The sequence below is a fragment of the Salmo salar genome, chromosome 04 (assembly GCF_965601325.2).
Source record: "Salmo salar chromosome 04, fSalSal1, whole genome shotgun sequence".
In the NCBI taxonomy this organism is placed as follows: domain Eukaryota; kingdom Metazoa; phylum Chordata; class Actinopteri; order Salmoniformes; family Salmonidae; genus Salmo; species Salmo salar.
The window spans coordinates 34,848,902-34,867,283 of NC_138294.1; the positions used below are offsets into that span (position 1 = coordinate 34,848,902).

At 45.5% G+C, this 18,382-nt stretch overlaps 1 long non-coding RNA gene across 1 annotated transcript in view; it reads left to right on the plus strand.

The window, feature by feature from the left end:
• Window positions 1-15,227, plus strand: part of LOC145878630 (uncharacterized) — a 31,313-nt gene extending 16,086 nt beyond the window's left edge. The window contains exon 3 of the long non-coding RNA XR_014392129.1: window positions 15,098-15,227. This is a non-coding gene — a long non-coding RNA (uncharacterized LOC145878630). The remainder of the gene's footprint in view (window positions 1-15,097) is intronic.
• The last annotated feature ends 3,155 nt before the right edge of the window (window positions 15,228-18,382 follow it).

The following is an 18,382-nucleotide window of genomic DNA, read 5'->3' on the forward strand; positions in this document are numbered from 1 at the left end:
GTATGCATGGGGTGTCCGAGTTGTATGCCAGTAGTTTAAACAGACATCTTGGTGCATTTAACATGTCAATACCTCTCACATATACAAGTAGTGATGAAGTCAATCTCTCCTCCACTTTGAGCCAGGAGAGATTGACATGCACGTTAGCTCTCTGTGTGCATCCAAGGGCTAGCTGTGCTGCCCTGTTCTGAGCAAATTGCAATTTTCCTAAGTCCCTCTTTGTGGCACCTGACCACACGCCTGAACAGTAGTCCAGCTGCGACAAATCTAGGGCCTGTAGGACCTACCTTGTTAATAGTGCTGTTGAGAATGCAGAGCAGTGCTTTATTATGGACAGACTTCTCCCAGTCCAAGCTACTGTTGTATCAATATGTTTTGACCATGATAGTTTACAATCCAGGGTTACACCAAGCAGTTTAGTCTCCTCATCTTTCTCAATTTCCACATTATTGAGGTTTAGGGTTTTGTGAACGATTTGTCCCAAATACATAACTTTTAGTTTTTGAAATATTTATCACTAACTTATTCCTTGCCACCCACTCTGAAACTAACTGCAGCTCTTTTTTAAGTGTTGCAGTCATTTTAGTCGATGTAGTAGCTGACGTGTATAGTGTCATCCACATAGACACACTGGCTTAATTCAAAGCCAGTGTCATGTTGTTAATAAAGCTTGAAAAAAGTAAGGGGCTGCCCTGGAGAATTCCTGATTCTACCTGGATTTTTTGGGAGAGGCTTCCATTAAAGAACACCCTCTGTGTTCTGTTAGACAGGTAACTCTTTATCCACAGTATAGCAGGGGGTGTAAAACCATAACACATACGTTTTTCCAGCAACAGACTATGATCAATAATGTCTAAAGCCGCACTGAAGTCTAAAAACACAGCCCCAACAATCTTTTTATCGTCCATTTCTCTCAGCCAATCATCAGTAATGTGTGTAAGTGCTGTGCTTGTTGAATGTCCTTCCCTGTAAGCGTGCTGAAAGTCTTGTCAATTTGTTTACTGTAAAATAGCATTCTATCTGGTCAAACACACAAAAAAAAGAGTTTACTAAGGATTGGTAACAGGCTGATTGGTCAGCTATGAGCAAGTAAAGGGGGCTTTACTATTCTTTGGTAGGCAAATAACTTTTGCTTCCCTCCAGGCCAGAGGGCACACACTTTCTAGTAGGCCTAAATTGACGATATGGCAAGCAGCAGTGGCAATATCGTCCGCTGTTATCCTCAGTAATTTTCCATCCAAGTTGTCAGACCCCAGTGGCTTGTCATTGTTGATAGACAACAACAATTTTTTTCACCTCTTCCACACTTACTAAACAGAATTCTAAATAATAATGCTTTTATCACGACCCAGATGCAGACACGGGAGGCGGATAGTACAGTTCTCAGATGATTTATTAGAAACACGGGGCAGGCAAAGGGCAGGTCGAGGGCAGGCAGAGGTTCGTGATCAGGTCAGAGTCAGGCAGGTACAGGACGGCAGGCAGGCTTGGAGTCAGGGATGGAGACAAGCACAAAGACAGGTGAAACAGATCATGGTGTGACAGCTTATCTTTCATAATTTGGTCAGATATACTTGGATGTGCAGTATCAGCGTTTATTGGTGGCATAGCATGCTTAAGTTTGCTAATTATGCCAATGAATAAATCATTAAAGTAGTTGACAATATCCGTGGGTGTTGTGATGAATGATCCATCTGATTCAATGAATGATGGAGTGGAGTTTGCCTTTTTGCCCAAAATTTAATTTATGGTGCTGTCTGTTTTTTTACTATTATTTATGTCATTTATCTTTGTTTCATAGTGTAGTTTCTTCTTGTTTTTATTAAGTTTAGTCACATGATATCTCAATTTGCAGTACGTTTGCAAATCGCTTGTACAGCCAGACCTATTTGCCATTTATTTTGCCTCATCCCTCTCAACCATACAATTTTTAAATTCCTCATCAATCCATGGGGATTTAACCATTTTTACAGTCATTTTCTTAATGGGTGCATGCTTATTAGTAACTGGGATAAGCAAATCCATAAATGTGTCAAGTGCAACGTCTGGTTGCTCGTCATTACACACAATGGACCAACAAATATTCTTCACATCAACAACATAAGACTCACTACAAAACGTATTGTATGACCTCTTATTCACTATATTAGGCCCAGCCTTTGGAACTTTGGTTTTCCTAGATATGGCTACTATTGTGATCACTACATGCAATGTGTGCCCTCTGGATAGTGCTTTCAAACTAATTTCTGCAGCATTAGTAAAGATGTGATCAATATATGTTGATTATTTCATTCATGTGTTGTTTGTAACGACCCTGGTAGGTTGCAGGCACTAGTTACAGTTTGAAGCTTTCTCTTGAGTGGGCAGCCTGATGAAAGCCAGTCAATATTTAAATCACCCAGAAAATATACGTATCTATTGATATCACATACATTATCAAACATTTCACACGTGTTATCCAGACGCTGACTGTTAGCATTTGGTGGTCTATAGCAGCTTCCCACCAAAATGGGCTTTAAGTGAGGAAGATTAACCTGTAGCCATATTACTTCAACAGTATTTAACATGAGCTCCTCTAAGATTTACAGGAATGTGGTTTCTGTCTTTTCTGTAGATCTTATAACCATGTATCTGTAATGCTATTACATCGCATTTATAAGATTTTACATTACATTTACATTTACATTTAAGTCATTTAGCAGACGCTCTTATCCAGAGCGACTTACAAATTGGTGCATTCACCTTATGATATCCAGTGGAACAACCACTTTACAATAGTGCATCTAAATCTTTTAAGGGGGGGGGGAAGGATTACTTTATCCTATCCTAGGTATTCCTTAACCTCTATGGGCTAGGTGGGACGCTAGCGTGCCACCCGTGGTGCACTCCATCAACAGCAGGTGCATTTCAAGAGCGGCAAATTTGAATCCAAATAAATGTCAAAATTCAAATTTTTCAAACATACAACTATTTTACACCCTTTGAAAGATAAACATCTCCTTAATCTAACCACGTTTTACGATTTCAAAAAGGTTTTACGGTGAAAGCATAAATTTAGAGTATGTTAGGACAGTACATTTACAAGAGTTGTGTGTAATGTTTTGTCAATTCAAAGACAGGGTCACCAAAACCATAAAACCAGCTAAAATGATGCACTAACCTTTTACAATCTCCATCAGATGACACTCCTAGGACATTATGTTAGACAATGCATGCATTTTTAGTTCTATCAAGTTCATATTTATATCCAAAAACAGTGTTTTACTATGGCATTGATGTTGAGGAAATCGTTTCCCTCCAATAACCGGCAGTCAAGTCAGCACCACTAATTAAATAATTAAAATGAGAAAACATTAGTAAAATATTATATTGTCATTTAAAGAATTATAGATTTACATCTCTTGAACGCAATCAACTTGCCAGATTTAAAAATAACCTTACTGGGAAATCACACTTTGCAATAATCTGAGCACTGCGCCCAGAAAAATACGCGTTGCGATACAGACTAGACGTCATGTTGGGGAGATCTAAAATCGAAAATACTATGTAAATAATCCATTACCTTTGATTCTCTTCATCAGATGTCACTTCCAGGTATCACAGGTCCATAACGAATGTAGTTTTGTTCAAAAAAGCTCATCATTTATGTCCAAAAATCTCCGTCTTGTTAGCACATGATCTAAGCCAGCCGGACTTCTCGTCAGGAACGAGGGGAAAAAATATATTTACGTTCGTTCAAACATGTCAAACGTTGTATAGCATAAATCATTAGGGCCTTTTTTAACCAGAACATGAATAATATTCAAGGTGGACGAATGCATACTCTTTTATAACGTATTGGAACGAGGGTACCCAACATGAACTCGCGCGCCAGGTGTCTAATGGGCCATCATCGTTCCATGGCTCTTGTTCGGTCAGATCTCCCTCCAGAAGACTCAAAACACTTTGTAAAGGCTGGTGACATCTAGTGGAAGCAATAGGAAGTGCCAAAATATTCCTCAGCCCCTGTGTTTTTCAATGGGATAGGTTTAAAGGTAATACAACACATCAGGTATCCACTTCCTGTCAGAAAATGTCTCAGGGCTTTGCCTGCCAAATGAGTTCTGTTATACTCACAGACACCATTCAAACAGTTTTAGAAAATGTACGGTGTTTTCTATCCATATGTAATAAGTATATGCATATTCTAGTTACTGGGTAGGAGTGGTAACCAGATTAAATCGGGTATGTTTTTTTATCCAGCCGTGTCAATACTGCCCCCTAGCCCTAACAGGTTAAAGAGGTGGGGTTTCAGGTGTCTCTGGAAGGTGGTGATTGACTCCGCTGTCCTGGCGTCGTGAGGGAGCTTGTTCCACCATTGGGGTGCCTGAGCAGCGAACAGTTTTGACTGGGCTGAGCGGGAACTGTGCTTCCTCAGAGGTAGGGGGGCCAGCAGGCCAGAGGTGGATGAACGCAGTGCCCTTGTTTGGGTGTAGGGCCTGATCAGAGCCTGAAGGTATGGAGGTGCCGTTCCCTTCACAGCTCCGTAGGCAATCACCATGGTCTTGTAGCGGATGCGAGCTTCAACTGGAAGCCAGTGGAGAGAGCGGAGGAGCGGGGTGACGTGAGAGAACTTGGGAAGGTTGAACACCAGACGGGCTGCGGCGTTCTGGATGAGTTGTAGGGGTTTAATGGCACAGGCAGGGAGCCCAGCCAACAGCGAGTTGCAGTAATCCAGACGGGAGATGACAAGTGCCTGGATTAGGACCTGCGCCGCTTCCTGTGTGAGGCAGGGTCGTACTCTGCGAATGTTGTAGAGCATGAACCTACAGGATCGGGTCACCGCCTTGATGTTAGTGGAGAACGACAGGGTGTTGTCCAGGATCACGCCAAGGTTCTTAGCACTCTGGGAGGAGGACACAAGGGAGTTGTCAACCGTGATGGCGAGATCATGGAACGGGCAGTCCTTCCCCGGGAGGAAGAGCAGCTCCGTCTTGCCGAGGTTCAGCTTGAGCTGGTGATCCGTCATCCACACTGATATGTCTGACAGACATGCAGAGATGCGATTCGCCGCCTGGTTATCAGAAGGGGGAAAGGAGAAGATTAATTGTGTGTCGTCTGCATAGCAATGATAGGAGAGACCATGTGAGGATATGACAGAGCCAAGTGACTTGGTGTATAGCGAGAATAGGAGAGGGCCTAGAACAGAGCCCTGGGGGACACCAGTGGTGAGAGCGCATGGTGCGGAGACAGATTCTCGCCACGCCACCTGGTAGGAGCGACCTGTCAGGTAGGACGCAATCCAAGCGTGGGCCGCGCCGGAGATGCCCAACTCGGAGAGGGTGGAGAGGAGGATCTGATGGTTCACAGTATCAAAGGCAGCAGATAGGTCTAGAAGGATGAGAGCAGAGGAGAGAGAGTTAGCTTTAGCAGTGCAGAGGGCCTCCGTGACACAGAGAAGAGCAGTCTCAGTTGAATGCCCAGTCTTGAAACCTGACTGATTAGGATCAAGAAGGTCATTCTGAGAGAGATAGCAGGAGAGCTGGCCAAGGACGGCACGTTCAAGAGTTTTGGAGAGAAAAGAAAGAAGGGATACTGGTCTGTAGTTGTTGACATCGGAGGGATCGAGTGTAGGTTTTTTCAGAAGGGGTGCAACTCTCGCTCTCTTGAAGACGGAAGGGACGTAGCCAGCGGTCAAGGATGAGTTGATGAGCGAGGTGAGGAAGGGGAGAAGGTCTCCGGAAATGGTCTGGAGAAGAGAGGAGGGGATAGGGTCAAGTGGGCAGGTTGTTGGGCGGCCGGCCGTCACAAGACGCGAGATTTCATCTGGAGAGAGAGGGGAGAAAGAGGTCAAAGCACAGGGTAGGGCAGTGTGAGCAGGACCAGCGGTGTCGTTTGACTTAGCAAACGAGGATCGGATATCGTCAACCTTCTTTTCAAAATGGTTGACGAAGTCATCCGCAGAGAGGGAGGAGGGGGGGGGGGGGGGGGGAGGGGGAGGAGGATTCAGGAGGGAGGAGAAGGTAGCAAAGAGCTTCCTAGGGTTAGAGGCAGATGCTTGGAATTTAGAGTGGTAGAAAGTGGCTTTAGCAGCAGAGACAGAAGAGGAGAATGTAGAGAGGAGGGAGTGAAAGGATGCCAGGTCCGCAGGGAGGCGAGTTTTCCTCCATTTCCGCTCGGCTGCCCGGAGCCCTGTTCTGTGAGCTCGTAGTGAGTCGTCGAGCCACGGAGCAGGAGGGGAGGACCGAGCCGGCCTGGAGGATAGGGGACAGAGAAAATCAAAGGATGCAGAAAGGGAGGAGAGGAGGGTTGAGGAGGCAGAATCAGGAGATAGGTTGGAGAAGGTTTGAGCAGAGGGAAGAGATGATAGGATGGAAGAGGAGAGAGTAGCGGGAGAGAGAGAGCGAAGGTTGGCACGGCGCAATACCATCCGAGTAGGGGCAGAGTGAGAAGTGTTGGATGAGAGCAAGAGGGAAAAGGATACAAGGTAGTGGTCGGAGATTTGGAGGGGAGTTGCAATGAGATTAGTGGAAGAACAGCATCTAGTAAAGATGAGGTCAAGCGTATTGCCTGCCTTGTGAGTAGGGGGGGAAGGTGAGAGGGTGAGGTCAAAAGAGGAGAGGAGTGGAAAGAAGGAGGCAGAGAGGAATGAGTCAAAGGTAGACGTGGGGAGGTTAAAGTCACCCAGAACTGTGAGAGGTGAGCCATCCTCAGGAAAGGAACTTATCAAGGCGTCAAGCTCATTGATGAACTCTCCAAGGGAACCTGGAGGGCGATAAATGATAAGGATGTTAAGCTTGAAAGGGCTGGTAACTGTGACAGCATGGAATTCAAATGAGGAGATAGACAGATGGGTCAGGGGAGAAAGAGAGAATGTCCACTTGGGAGAGATGAGGATTCCAGTGCCACCACCCCGCTGGCTCGATGCTCTAGGGGTATGCGAGAACACGTGGGCAGACAAAGAGAGAGCAGTAGGAGTAGCAGTGTTATCTGTGGTAATCCATGTTTCCGTCAGCGCCAGGAAGTCTAGGGACTGGAGGGTAGCATAGGCTGAGATGAACTCAGCCCTGTTGGCTGCAGACCGGCAGTTCCAGAGGCTGCCGGAGACCTGGAACTCCACGTGGGTCGTGCGCGCTGGGACCACCAGGTTAGAGTGGCAGCGGCCACGCGGTGTGAAGCGTTTCTATGGCCTGTGCAGAGAGGAGAGAACAGGGATAGACAGACACATAGTTGACAAGCTACAGAAGTGTTGTTTCTTGTATTATTGTCTCTTGTGTCTTTAGAGAACTGTTTCACTTTGATATCCTTTTTCTTCTGTCCTGATTTTCTCTTTCTTTTCTTCTGTTAACTAGATATTCTTTGTTGTTCTTCGTTAGCTAGGTAGCTTCTTCCAAAAGAGTCCCTAGCAACTGCTTAGCAACTGGTAAACAATTCAGCTAGCTAAGATAACTACAATTTTATGAAAAATAGTTATTTTTCAAAAGCCTATCTTCTTTGTTTGTTGCTTGTTTTTTCTCCTATTCAGTCTTGCAGTTTTCTTTTGCTTTTTTCCGATGTACTTCACTCTAAAAACCATGTAAATTTCAATATTTGTAGGAGCTCATTTTTCAGCTGCTGCTGCTCAAATTGGAGTTCCGGAACACAAAGATGGCGGCAGGGCAGTTTCGCTGAGCGTGTTGTGTTACACTGTTTGTTTGTTTAAAGTTTTTATTACTTAGCAAAACCATTACAGGCTGCGAGAGTTGTCATGAAACAACAGGTAAATGGGGGTTAGTTGTAGCCATTTGTTTAGCTGTTCAGGAGTCTTATGGCTTAGAGGTAGAAGCTGTTAAAAAGTATTTTGGACCTAGACTTGGCGCTCCAGTACCGCTTGCCGTGTGGTAGCAGAGAGAACAGTCTATGTCTAGGGTGACTGAAGTCTTTGGCAATTTTTAGGGCCTTCCTCTGACATATAGAGGTCCTGGATGGCAGGAAGCTTGGCCCCAGTGATGTACTGAGCCATACGCACTACACTCTGTAGCCCTTTGTGGTCGGAGGCCGAGCAATTGCTATACCAGGCGGTGATGCATCCAGTCAGGATGCTCTCGATGGTGCAGCTGAAGAACGTTTTGAGGATCTGAGGACCAATACCAAATGTCTCCGGAGGGGGAATAGGCATTGTTGTGCCCTCCTCACAACTGTCTTAGTGTGTTTTGACCATGACAGTTCGTTGGTGATGTGGACACCAAGGAAGTTGAAGCTCTCAACCTGCTCCACTACAGCCCCGTCGATGAGAATGGGGGCGTGCCCGGCCCTCCTTTTTCTGTAGTCCACGATCATCTCCTTTGTCTTGATCATGTTGAGGGAGAGGTTGTTGTCCTGGCACCACATGGCCAGGTCTTTGACCTCCTCACTATTTTATTTTTATATTTTTTATTTCACCTTTATTTAACCAGGTAGGCTAGTTGAGAACAAATTCTCATTTGCAACTGCGACCTGGCCAAGATAAAGCAAAGCAGTTCGACACATACAACAACACAGAGTTACACATGGAATAAACAAACATACAATCAATAATGCAGTAGAAAAAGTCTATATACAGCATGTGCAAATGAGGTAGGATAAGGGAGGTAAAGGCAATAAATAGGCCATAGTGGTGAAGTAATTACAATATAGCAATTAAACACCGGAATGGTAGAATGTGCAGAAGATGAATGTGCAAGTAGAGATACTGGGGTGCAAAAGAGCAAGATAAATAAATAAATAAATCCCACGGAGGACCAGTACGGAGAAAAAAAAATGTATGAAATGTATGCATTCACTATTTTAAGTCGCTCTGGATAAGAGCGTCTGCTAAATTACTAAAATGGAAATGGAAAATGTATGGGGATGAGGTAGTTGGATGGGATATTTACAGATGGGCTATGTACAGGTGCAGTGATCTGTGAGCTGCTCTGACAACTGGTGCTTAAAGCTTGTGAGGGAGATAAGAGTCTCCAACTTGAGTGATTTTTGCAGTTCGTTCCAGTCATTGGCAGCAGAGAACTGGAAGGAGTGGCGGCTAAAGGAAGAATTGGCTTTGGGGGTGACCAGTGAGATATACCTGCTGGAGCGCGTGCTACGGGTGGGTGCTGCTATGGTGACCAGTGAGCTAAGATAAGGTGGGGCTTTACCTAGCAGAGACTTGTAGATGACCTGGAGCCAGTGAGTTTGGTGACGAGTAAGAAAGCGAGGGCCAGCCAACGAGAGCATTCAGGTTGCAGTGGTGGGTAGTATATGGGGCTTTGGTGACAAAACGAATGGCACTGGAATAGACTGCATCCAATTGAGTAGAGTGTTGGAGGCTATTTTGTAAATGACATCGCCGAAGTCGAGGATCGGTAGGATGGTCAGTTTTACGAGGGTATGTTTGGCAGCATGAGTGAAGGATGCTTTGTTGCGAAATAGGAAGCCGATTCTAGATTTAATTTTGGATTGGAGATGTTTAATGTGAGTCTGGAAGGAGAGTTTACAGTCTAACCAGACACCTCGGTATTTGTAGTTGTCCACATATTCTAAGTCAGAAGCGTCCAGAGCAGTGATGCTGGACGGGCGGGCGGGTTCGGGCAGCGATCGGTTGAAGAGCATGCATTTAGTTTTACTTGCATTTAAGAGCAGTTGGAGGCCATGGAAGGAGAGTTGTATTGCAATGAAGCTCGTCTGGAGGTTAGTTAACACAGTGTCCAAAGAAGGGCCAGAGGTATACAGAATGGTGTTGTCTGCATAGAGGTGGATCAAAGAATCACCAGCAGCAAGAGCCACATCATTGATGAATACAGAGTAGAGAGTCGCCCCGGGAATTGAACCCTGTGGCACCCCCATAGAGACTGCTAGAGGTCCAGACAATAGGCCCTCCGATTTGACACACTGAACTCTATGAGAGAAATAGTTGGTGAACCAGGCGAGGCAATCATTTGAGAAACCAAGGCTGTTGGGTCTGCCAGTAAGAATGTTGTGATTGACAGAGTCGAAAGCCTTGGCCAGGTCGATGAATACGGCTGCACAGTATTGTCTCTTATCGATGGCGATTATGATATCGTTTAGGACCTTGAGTGTGGCTGAGGTGCACCCATGACCAGCTCTGAAACCAGATTGCATAGCGGAGAAGGTACGGTGGGATTCGAAATGGTCAGTATTCTATTTGTTAACTTGGCTTTCGAAGACCTTAGAAAGGCAGGGTAGGATAGATATAGGTCTGTAGAAGTTTGGGTCTAGAGTGTCTCCCCCTTTGAAGAGGGGGATGACCGCGGCAGCTTTCCAATCTATGGGAATCTCAGACGATACGAAAGAGAGTTTGAACAGGCTAGTAATAGGGGTTGCAACAATTTCGGCAAATAATTTTAGAAAGAGAGGGTCCAGATTGTCTAGCCCGGCTGATTTGTAGGGGTTCAGATTTTGCAGCTCTTTCAAAACATCAGCTATCTGGATTTGGTTGAAGAAGAAATGGGGGAGGCTTGGGCGAGTTGCTGTGGGGGGTGGAGGGCTGTTGACCGGGGTAGGGGTAGCCAGGTGGAAAGCATGGCCAGCCGTAGAAAAATGCTTAATGAAATTCTCAATTATAGTGGATTTATCGGTGGTGACAGTGTTTCCTAGCCTCAGTGCAGTGGGCAGCTGGGAGGAGGTGCTCTTATTCTCCATGGACTTTACAGTGTCCCAGAACCTTTTTGAGTTTGTGCTACAGGATGCAAATTTCTGCTTGAAAAACTGGCCTTAGCTTTCCTAACTGCCTGTGTATATTTGTTCCTAACTTCCCTGAAAAGTTGCATATCACGGGGGCTATTCGATGCTAATGCAGAACACCACAGGATGTTTTTGTGCTGATCAAGGGCAGTCAGGTCTGGAGAGAACCAAGGGCTATATCTGTTCCGGGTTAAAAAAAATTGTATGGGGCATGCTTATTTAAGATGGTGAGGAAGGCACTTTTAAAGAACAACCAGGCATCCTCTACTGACGGGATGAGGTCAATATCCTTCCAGGATACCCGGGCCAGGTCGATTAGAATGGCCTGCTCGCTGAAGTGTTTTAGGGAGCATTTGACAGCGATGAGGGGTGGTCGTTTGACCGCAGACCCATTACGGATGCAGGCAATGAGGCAGTGGTCGCTGAGATCTTGTTTGAAAACAGCAGAGGTGTATTTGGAGGGCAAGTTGGTTAGGATGATATCTATGAGGGTGCCCGTGTTTACAGCTTTGGGGTTGTACCTGGTACGTTCATTGATAATTTGTGTGAGATTGAGGGCATCAAGCTTAGATTGTAGGATGGCCGGGGTGGTAAGCATGTCCCAGTTTACGTCACCTAGCAGCCCCAGCCCAGAGATTGATGGGGGGCAATCAGTTCACATATGGTGTCCAGAGCACAGCTGGGGGCAGAGGGTGGTCTATAGCAAGCGGCAACAGTGAGAGACCTGTTTCTGGAAAGGTGGATTTTTGAAGTAGAATCTCGAATTGTTTGGGTACAGACCTGGATAGTAAGACAGAACTCTGCAGGCTATCTCTACAGTAGATTGCAACCCCGCCCCCTTTGGCAGTTCTATCTTGTCGCAAAATGTTATAGTTAGGGATGGAAATTTCAGGGTTATTGGTGGTCTTCCTAAGCCAGGATTCAGACACGGCTAGGACATCCGGGTTGGCAGAGTGTGCTAAGATAGAATGATCCGGCCTCTGCCGTGTCTCGAAGTAGATTGCGAGGTCAGATCCACAGAACTCACCTGAGAAGAGGGCTGCTGAGACACCGGCTGCATGCAGGCCACAACAGGCAAAGGGACAGAGGTCTGATCCAGAGAGCAAGGCCCAGCGGAAGGGGGCCGCGGTGGTCCAGGATGTGCCCAGGCAGTTGATTGACTAGGACAGGGAGCGGTAGCTGGAGGGGCATCCACAGCCATGGAGGGAACACCCAAGTCCCCGGCAGAAGACAGCTAGGTCAGGGGCTCCAAGCGATTTGAAGGTCTTAAGTCCGGACGCAGGGGAAGAAGGCAGACGCGCCGAGAACGATTCTTCTCCTTCTTTCTGGTTCCGAATCGCATCCATTTACGCTCACCTGGAGTTGAAAAATGAGCAGCCATTTTCTGGTTCAAGCTAGTGGAGGGGTGCCATGGTGGAAATTGATCATAGTCCAGGAAGGTTCCATTATGATCCTCTTGGATGTTTTGATGCCTATAGTCTCATAGATTCTGCACATCCCCACATTTGAATTTTCATAACATTTAGTGTAAGAGTAAGATCCCAGTTAGCACATTTGGCTTCTTGGAAGTTGTTAGATCGTGTGTTTTTGGTTTGACATAGGTTATGGGAATGAAGCCATACATTTCCTGACCGGTAAAATGTATTCCAAACGTTCTGAGAACAGTGGTGAAAGTTTTGCCTGTTCTGGGAAAATCTATTTTTAGGTTGCAGGGGGGTTCTGCATTCATTTTACTCTGGTTCCTTGAACGTTTTCCTGGGATGTTTTATTAAAGCTCTGAGAATGAAGATTATAGGTTATTTGGAGGTTTCTTAATAACTTCCTTAAAACTGAATGAATGTTTCAATAATACCTTTAATAACACTGCTAGCTTATTTTGTGTTCACTTTTTTGAACTCCAAGCACAGATAGGATATGTGGAAATTCATTTCCTTAGGCATTAATCATGCAAACACATAGATTTTTTTATTTTGAAACGACATCAGTGGGATTCAAATCTATAATCTTCTGTTCCCTATCCATGGAATTAGTCCACTGCACCAACAGGATGGAGCCAGCATGCTATGTATTTTACGCATATAAAGCTGTTCATTTTAGACTATTCAGACAGACCCTATTTCAAAGGAAACAAACACTCATTAAGATCAGGTGTGGCCAATTAGTGGGTGCAGACAACACACCTGAACACACTTAACAAGATAGAGGACAGAGAGAGTTTTGTTGAATGGAAGGTATGTATTTGTTTTTAACCCCAAGTCTAAGCCCTGTCTAAGCTGGGGGAGGGTTATACTAAGCTAAATTGAATTGTTTTAAGAAGGATCCTTTAGCTATTAGATTTTTAGTTTAAGACCCCTTGAGGTATAAATAAAAATATCTAAACAAATTATTTGATTTAAAAAGTATTTTTGTCCTTACTGCTATTAACCCATACAAACACATTGAATAACATATTCACAACATGGAACAAAAACATCAAAAGAAAGTTTGTTCTGAAGTTTAAGAAAGATCAGGAAAAAAAAAAAAAAATGTATTTAACCCCTTATTTTTGGGACTAAACAGTGTCCATATATACAGTTTGTTAATTCATTTTTTTCAACTGGTACCGGGGGACCCTCAGACAAGTCTTGTGAGCCCTGTGGACATCCTAGAACAAAACATGCATGAGTTTGTGGGAGTCTCACCTTACCACAGAGGGGTCATATTAGTGTGTAGCCCAAACTGTTCAGACACTACAGAGAGAAGTTGGAATATTGGCTGTACTGACTTCAGATGAGGCCTAAGATACTTGTGGGGGTCGAAGAGCAAAACGTTGACACCATCTATCTTTACATAGAGGGGTAATAGTAGGCAAAACCGTTTGGACGCTACAGACGATTTCCGGGATGTCTCATGGTCTGACAAACACGGTTCTAGCTCTGTCACCTTTCACCGCAAATGCGAAAGTGCTACATGTAATGCAAAAAAACATATCTCTAGCTTAAACTGACAGATTTTTATGGGTATTTTTTTGCATTCACCCTTAGGTTAAATAGCATTCATAGAACGTCCTCTGAACGTTACAAAAGTTTTCTTGTGGGTTTATGGAAAGTTTTCTTAACGCTCTGTAAAAATTTGAGAACATGACTAAGTAGAACCATGAGGAAACCTATAGGAAACGCTATGCTGAAGTACCAAGAATGTTGGTTCTTAATAATGTTCTGTGAATTCTCACCAAGCTTGAAAGAAATATATGGTTCTCAGAATGTTATGTGCTAGCTTGGATATGTCTGTAGTTGTGTGGAGCCATAGTGTGAGTGGAATGCAGATCTGGGATGAAATAGTCTAGTAAATACTTTAGGTGCGCTTGATTTGGCCTACCCGGCGCACTGGGTTTGCACTTTCAGGACTTTTCTATTGATAAAGTTAAATCAAGCGTACCTAAATTATTTTAAAGAAAACCAATTCATTTCAACCCTGATCTGGTAGAATGAAATAGTGGATTGGCTTTTGTACATTTCCAGCCTCTGCTTCAGATCTGTAGTTTAGTGGGAGTGTCACACATGGCCCCATGTTGGTGTAAAGAATGTCCCCCTCACCACACTTTAAACAATAAAGATGCACACACACACACACACACACACACACACACACACACACACACACACACACACACACACACACACACACACACACACACACACACACACACACACACACACACACACACACACACACACACAGGTTATTGATCCAATCATTCAGTTACTTGTGATAAAGTCCTCAACCCAACTAGCCTGTCAGCTCATATTTCAGCTTAGTTTTTTACGCCTGATTGGTTTTGTCCCAATTGGTCTCCTGATTGTGACCTCTGGCGCGTGACCTTTAAAACCTACAGTCGTCCCCAACACTGGCTCTGACACTGGCCCCGGCCCACAGCCAAAGGAGCTAAAGGCAGAGGAGTGGCTGGACCATTTCTCCAGACAAAAGCAGGGCGGCAGGGGTGGCTGGAAGGACACACCAGCCCGGCCCCTCATGAGTCCAGCCAAGCGGACAGGGAGCAAATTAGGACCAGTGGTTTTTGTCTGCCCTTTCTTTTGGCTCCCTTACAGGGTTGACTGGCATGTCAAGTTTGTCAGGTGCCCTCAAACTGTTTGACCACATCACACGTCCTTTCAGACTGCCTCAAAGCGTTTCCCTGATTCGTGTTGTCGCTTTGCGTATGTGCCTCGTTGGGCCACTGAAGCATATGTGTAGAAAAGGTGCAGGCTTGGGGACCCCGACACAAAGCAACCCCTGCTTTTATTAAGAGACTCACTGCACTAGTATATTCTCCTGCCCTTTAAGACATTCTTCAAGCGAACTTTTCAAGTGAGCAAAATCTCCCAGAGCACAAAACAGTGCAATTGAGACTGAAATAATCTCTCTGTTAATTGAATTCCAGGAGAGGAGTTCCCAGTCTTTTCGAGGCAAGTCCTGCTGGATATTTGGGGCGTACAAACGAAGAACAGGAGGGGCTGAACGTGCAACTCGTGAATGAGGAGAGTGGGATTCTGGGACGGGGACGGAGTGTGGCACAGGTATATTGACTTTTCCTCATATCTTATTATGTTTTGCATATTAAGGGCGCAATACTTTATGTAGAAATAGCGCCGCCATTATCTAGTTCCTAAAGTTCTATCATCTTCGCCTAATTTTAGTTTGTGACAAAACAATGTACAGGTAACTACCAAGATAAAGGAAACACCAACATAAAGCGTCTTAATAGGGTGTTGGGCCACCACGAGCTACCAGAACAGATTCAATACACTTTAGGATAGATTCTGGAACTCTATTGGAGGGACGCAACACCATTCTTCCACAAGAAATTCCATAATTTGGTGTTTTGTTGATGGTGGTGGAAAACGCTGTCTCAGGCACTGCTCCAGAATCTCCCATAATGGTTCAATTGCATTGAAATCTGGGCCCAGATTCACAAAACCTTTTTAAGAAGAAATTTCTTCTTAACTGCCATTTTTTCCTTAACTATAGACTTAAGAAGAAAGTTAAGCAAAGTTGCTATTCCTTAAAAAAGTTATTGTAAATATTCTTGCGCTATTTCTTATGTTCTCCTTAGATTCTTGAAAATAACGTTTTTAGATTTGTTCTTAATTCCAAGATAGCTAAACCCTTGTCTTAAACTCAATGAGTGAAGTGAAAAATTCTTCCCTAGTTATTTTGCTCAAAATCTAAAAGGTCCAACCTAGATTCAAGCCTATCTCTTAGGTAGTTGAACATGTTATTACTCCAACCTCGTGAAAGTGACAAACTGATAAATTTTTGTCAAAAACAACTTTATATCGAGGGAATCGCATTGATTTTGACGACCTGAGCCCAGATTCACGAAACACTTCTTATGCAAAAACTTAAGAATGTTCTTTAGATAAAAATAAGAAGTTCATAAAATATACTGCTCAAAAAAATAAAGGGAACACTTAAACAACACAATGTAACTCCAAGTCAATCACACTTCTGTGAAATCAAACTGTCCACTTAGGAAGCAACACTGATTGACAATACATTTCACATGCTGTTGTGCAAATGGAATAGACAACAGGTGGAAATTATAGGCAATTAGCAAGACACCCCCAATAAAGGAGTGGTTCTGCAGGTGGTGACCACAGACCACTTCTCAGTTCCTATGCTTCCTGGCTGATGTTTTGGTCACTTTTGAATGCTGGCGGTGCTTTCACTCTAGTGGTAGCATGAGACGGAGTCTACAACCCACACAAGTGGCTCAGGTAGTGCAGCTCATCCAGGATGGCACATCAATGAGAGCTGTGGCAAGAAGATGTGACGGCCGGCCGCCCAACAACCTGCCCACTTGACCCTATCCCCTCCTCTCTTCTCCAGACCATTTCCGGAGACCTTCTCCCCTACCTCACCTCGCTCATCAACTCATCCTTGACCTCTGGCTACGTCCCTTCCGTCTTCAAGAGAGCGAGAGTTGCACCCCTTCTGAAAAAACCTACACTCGATCCCTCCGATGTCAACAACTACAGACCAGTATCCCTTCTTTCTTTTCTCTCCAAAACTCTTGAACGTGCCGTCCTTGGCCAGCTCTCCTGCTATCTCTCTCAGAATGACCTTCTTGATCCTAATCAGTCAGGTTTCAAGACTGGGCATTCAACTGAGACTGCTCTTCTCTGTGTCACGGAGGCTCTCCGCACTGCTAAAGCTAACTCTCTCTCCTCTGCTCTCATCCTTCTAGACCTATCTGCTGCCTTTGATACTGTGAACCATCAGATCCTCCTCTCCACCCTCTCCGAGTTGGGCATCTCCGGCGCGGCCCACGCTTGGATTGCGTCCTACCTGACAGGTCGCTCCTACCAGGTGGCGTGGCGAGAATCTGTCTCCGCACCATGCGCTCTCACCACTGGTGTCCCCCAGGGCTCTGTTCTAGGCCCTCTCCTATTCTCGCTATACACCAAGTCACTTGGCTCTGTCATATCCTCACATGGTCTCTCCTATCATTGCTATGCAGACGACACACAATTAATCTTCTCCTTTCCCCCTTCTGATAACCAGGCGGCGAATCGCATCTCTGCATGTCTGTCAGACATATCAGTGTGGATGACGGATCACCACCTCAAGCTGAACCTCGGCAAGACGGAGCTGCTCTTCCTCCCGGGGAAGGACTGCCCGTTCCATGATCTCGCCATCACGGTTGACAACTCCCTTGTGTCCTCCTCCCAGAGTGCTAAGAACCTTGCCGTGATCCTGGACAACACCCTGTCGTTCCCCACTAACATCAAGGCGGTGACCCGATCCTGTAGGTTCATGCTCTACAACATTCGCAGAGTACGACCCTGCCTCACGAAGGAAGCGGCGCAGGTCCTAATCCAGGCACTTGTCATCTCCCGTCTAGATTACTGCAACTCGCTGTTGGCTGGGCTCCCTGCCTGTGCCATTAAACTCATCCAGAACGCCGCAGCCCGTCTGGTGTTCAACCTTCCCAAGTTCTCTCACGTCAACCCGCTCCTCCGCTCTCTCCACTGGCTTCCAGTTGAAGCTCGCATCCGCTACAAGACCATGGTGATTGCCTACGGAGCTGTGAAGGGAACGGCACCTCCATACCTTCAGGCTCTGATCAGGCCCTACACCCAAACAAGGGCACTGCGTTCATCCACCTCTGGCCTGCTGGCCCCCCTACCTCTGAGGAAGCACAGTTCCCGCTCAGCCCAGTCAAAACTGTTCGCTGCTCTGGCACCCCAATGGTGGAACAAGCTCCCTCACGACGCCAGGACAGCGGAGTCAATCACCACCTTCCGGAGACACCTGAAACCCCACCTCTTTAAGGAATACCTAGGATAGGATAAAGTAATCCTTCTAACCCCCCCCCCCCCCCCCCCCCCTTAAAAGATTTAGATGCACTATTATAAAGTGGTTGTTCCACTGGATATCATAAGGTGAATGCACCAATTTGTAAGTCGCTCTGGATAAGAGCGTCTGCTAAATGACTTAAATGTAAAATGTAAATGTAAGATTTGCTGTGTCTGTCAGCATAGTGTCCAGAGCATGGAGGCGCTACCAGGAGACAGGCCAGTACATCAGGAGACGTGGAGGAGGCCGTAGGAGGGCAACAACCCAGCAGCAGGACCGCTACCTCCGCCTTTGTGCAAGGAGGAGCACTGCCAGAGCCCTGCAAAATGACCTCCAGCAGGCCACAAACGTGCATGTGTCTGCTCAA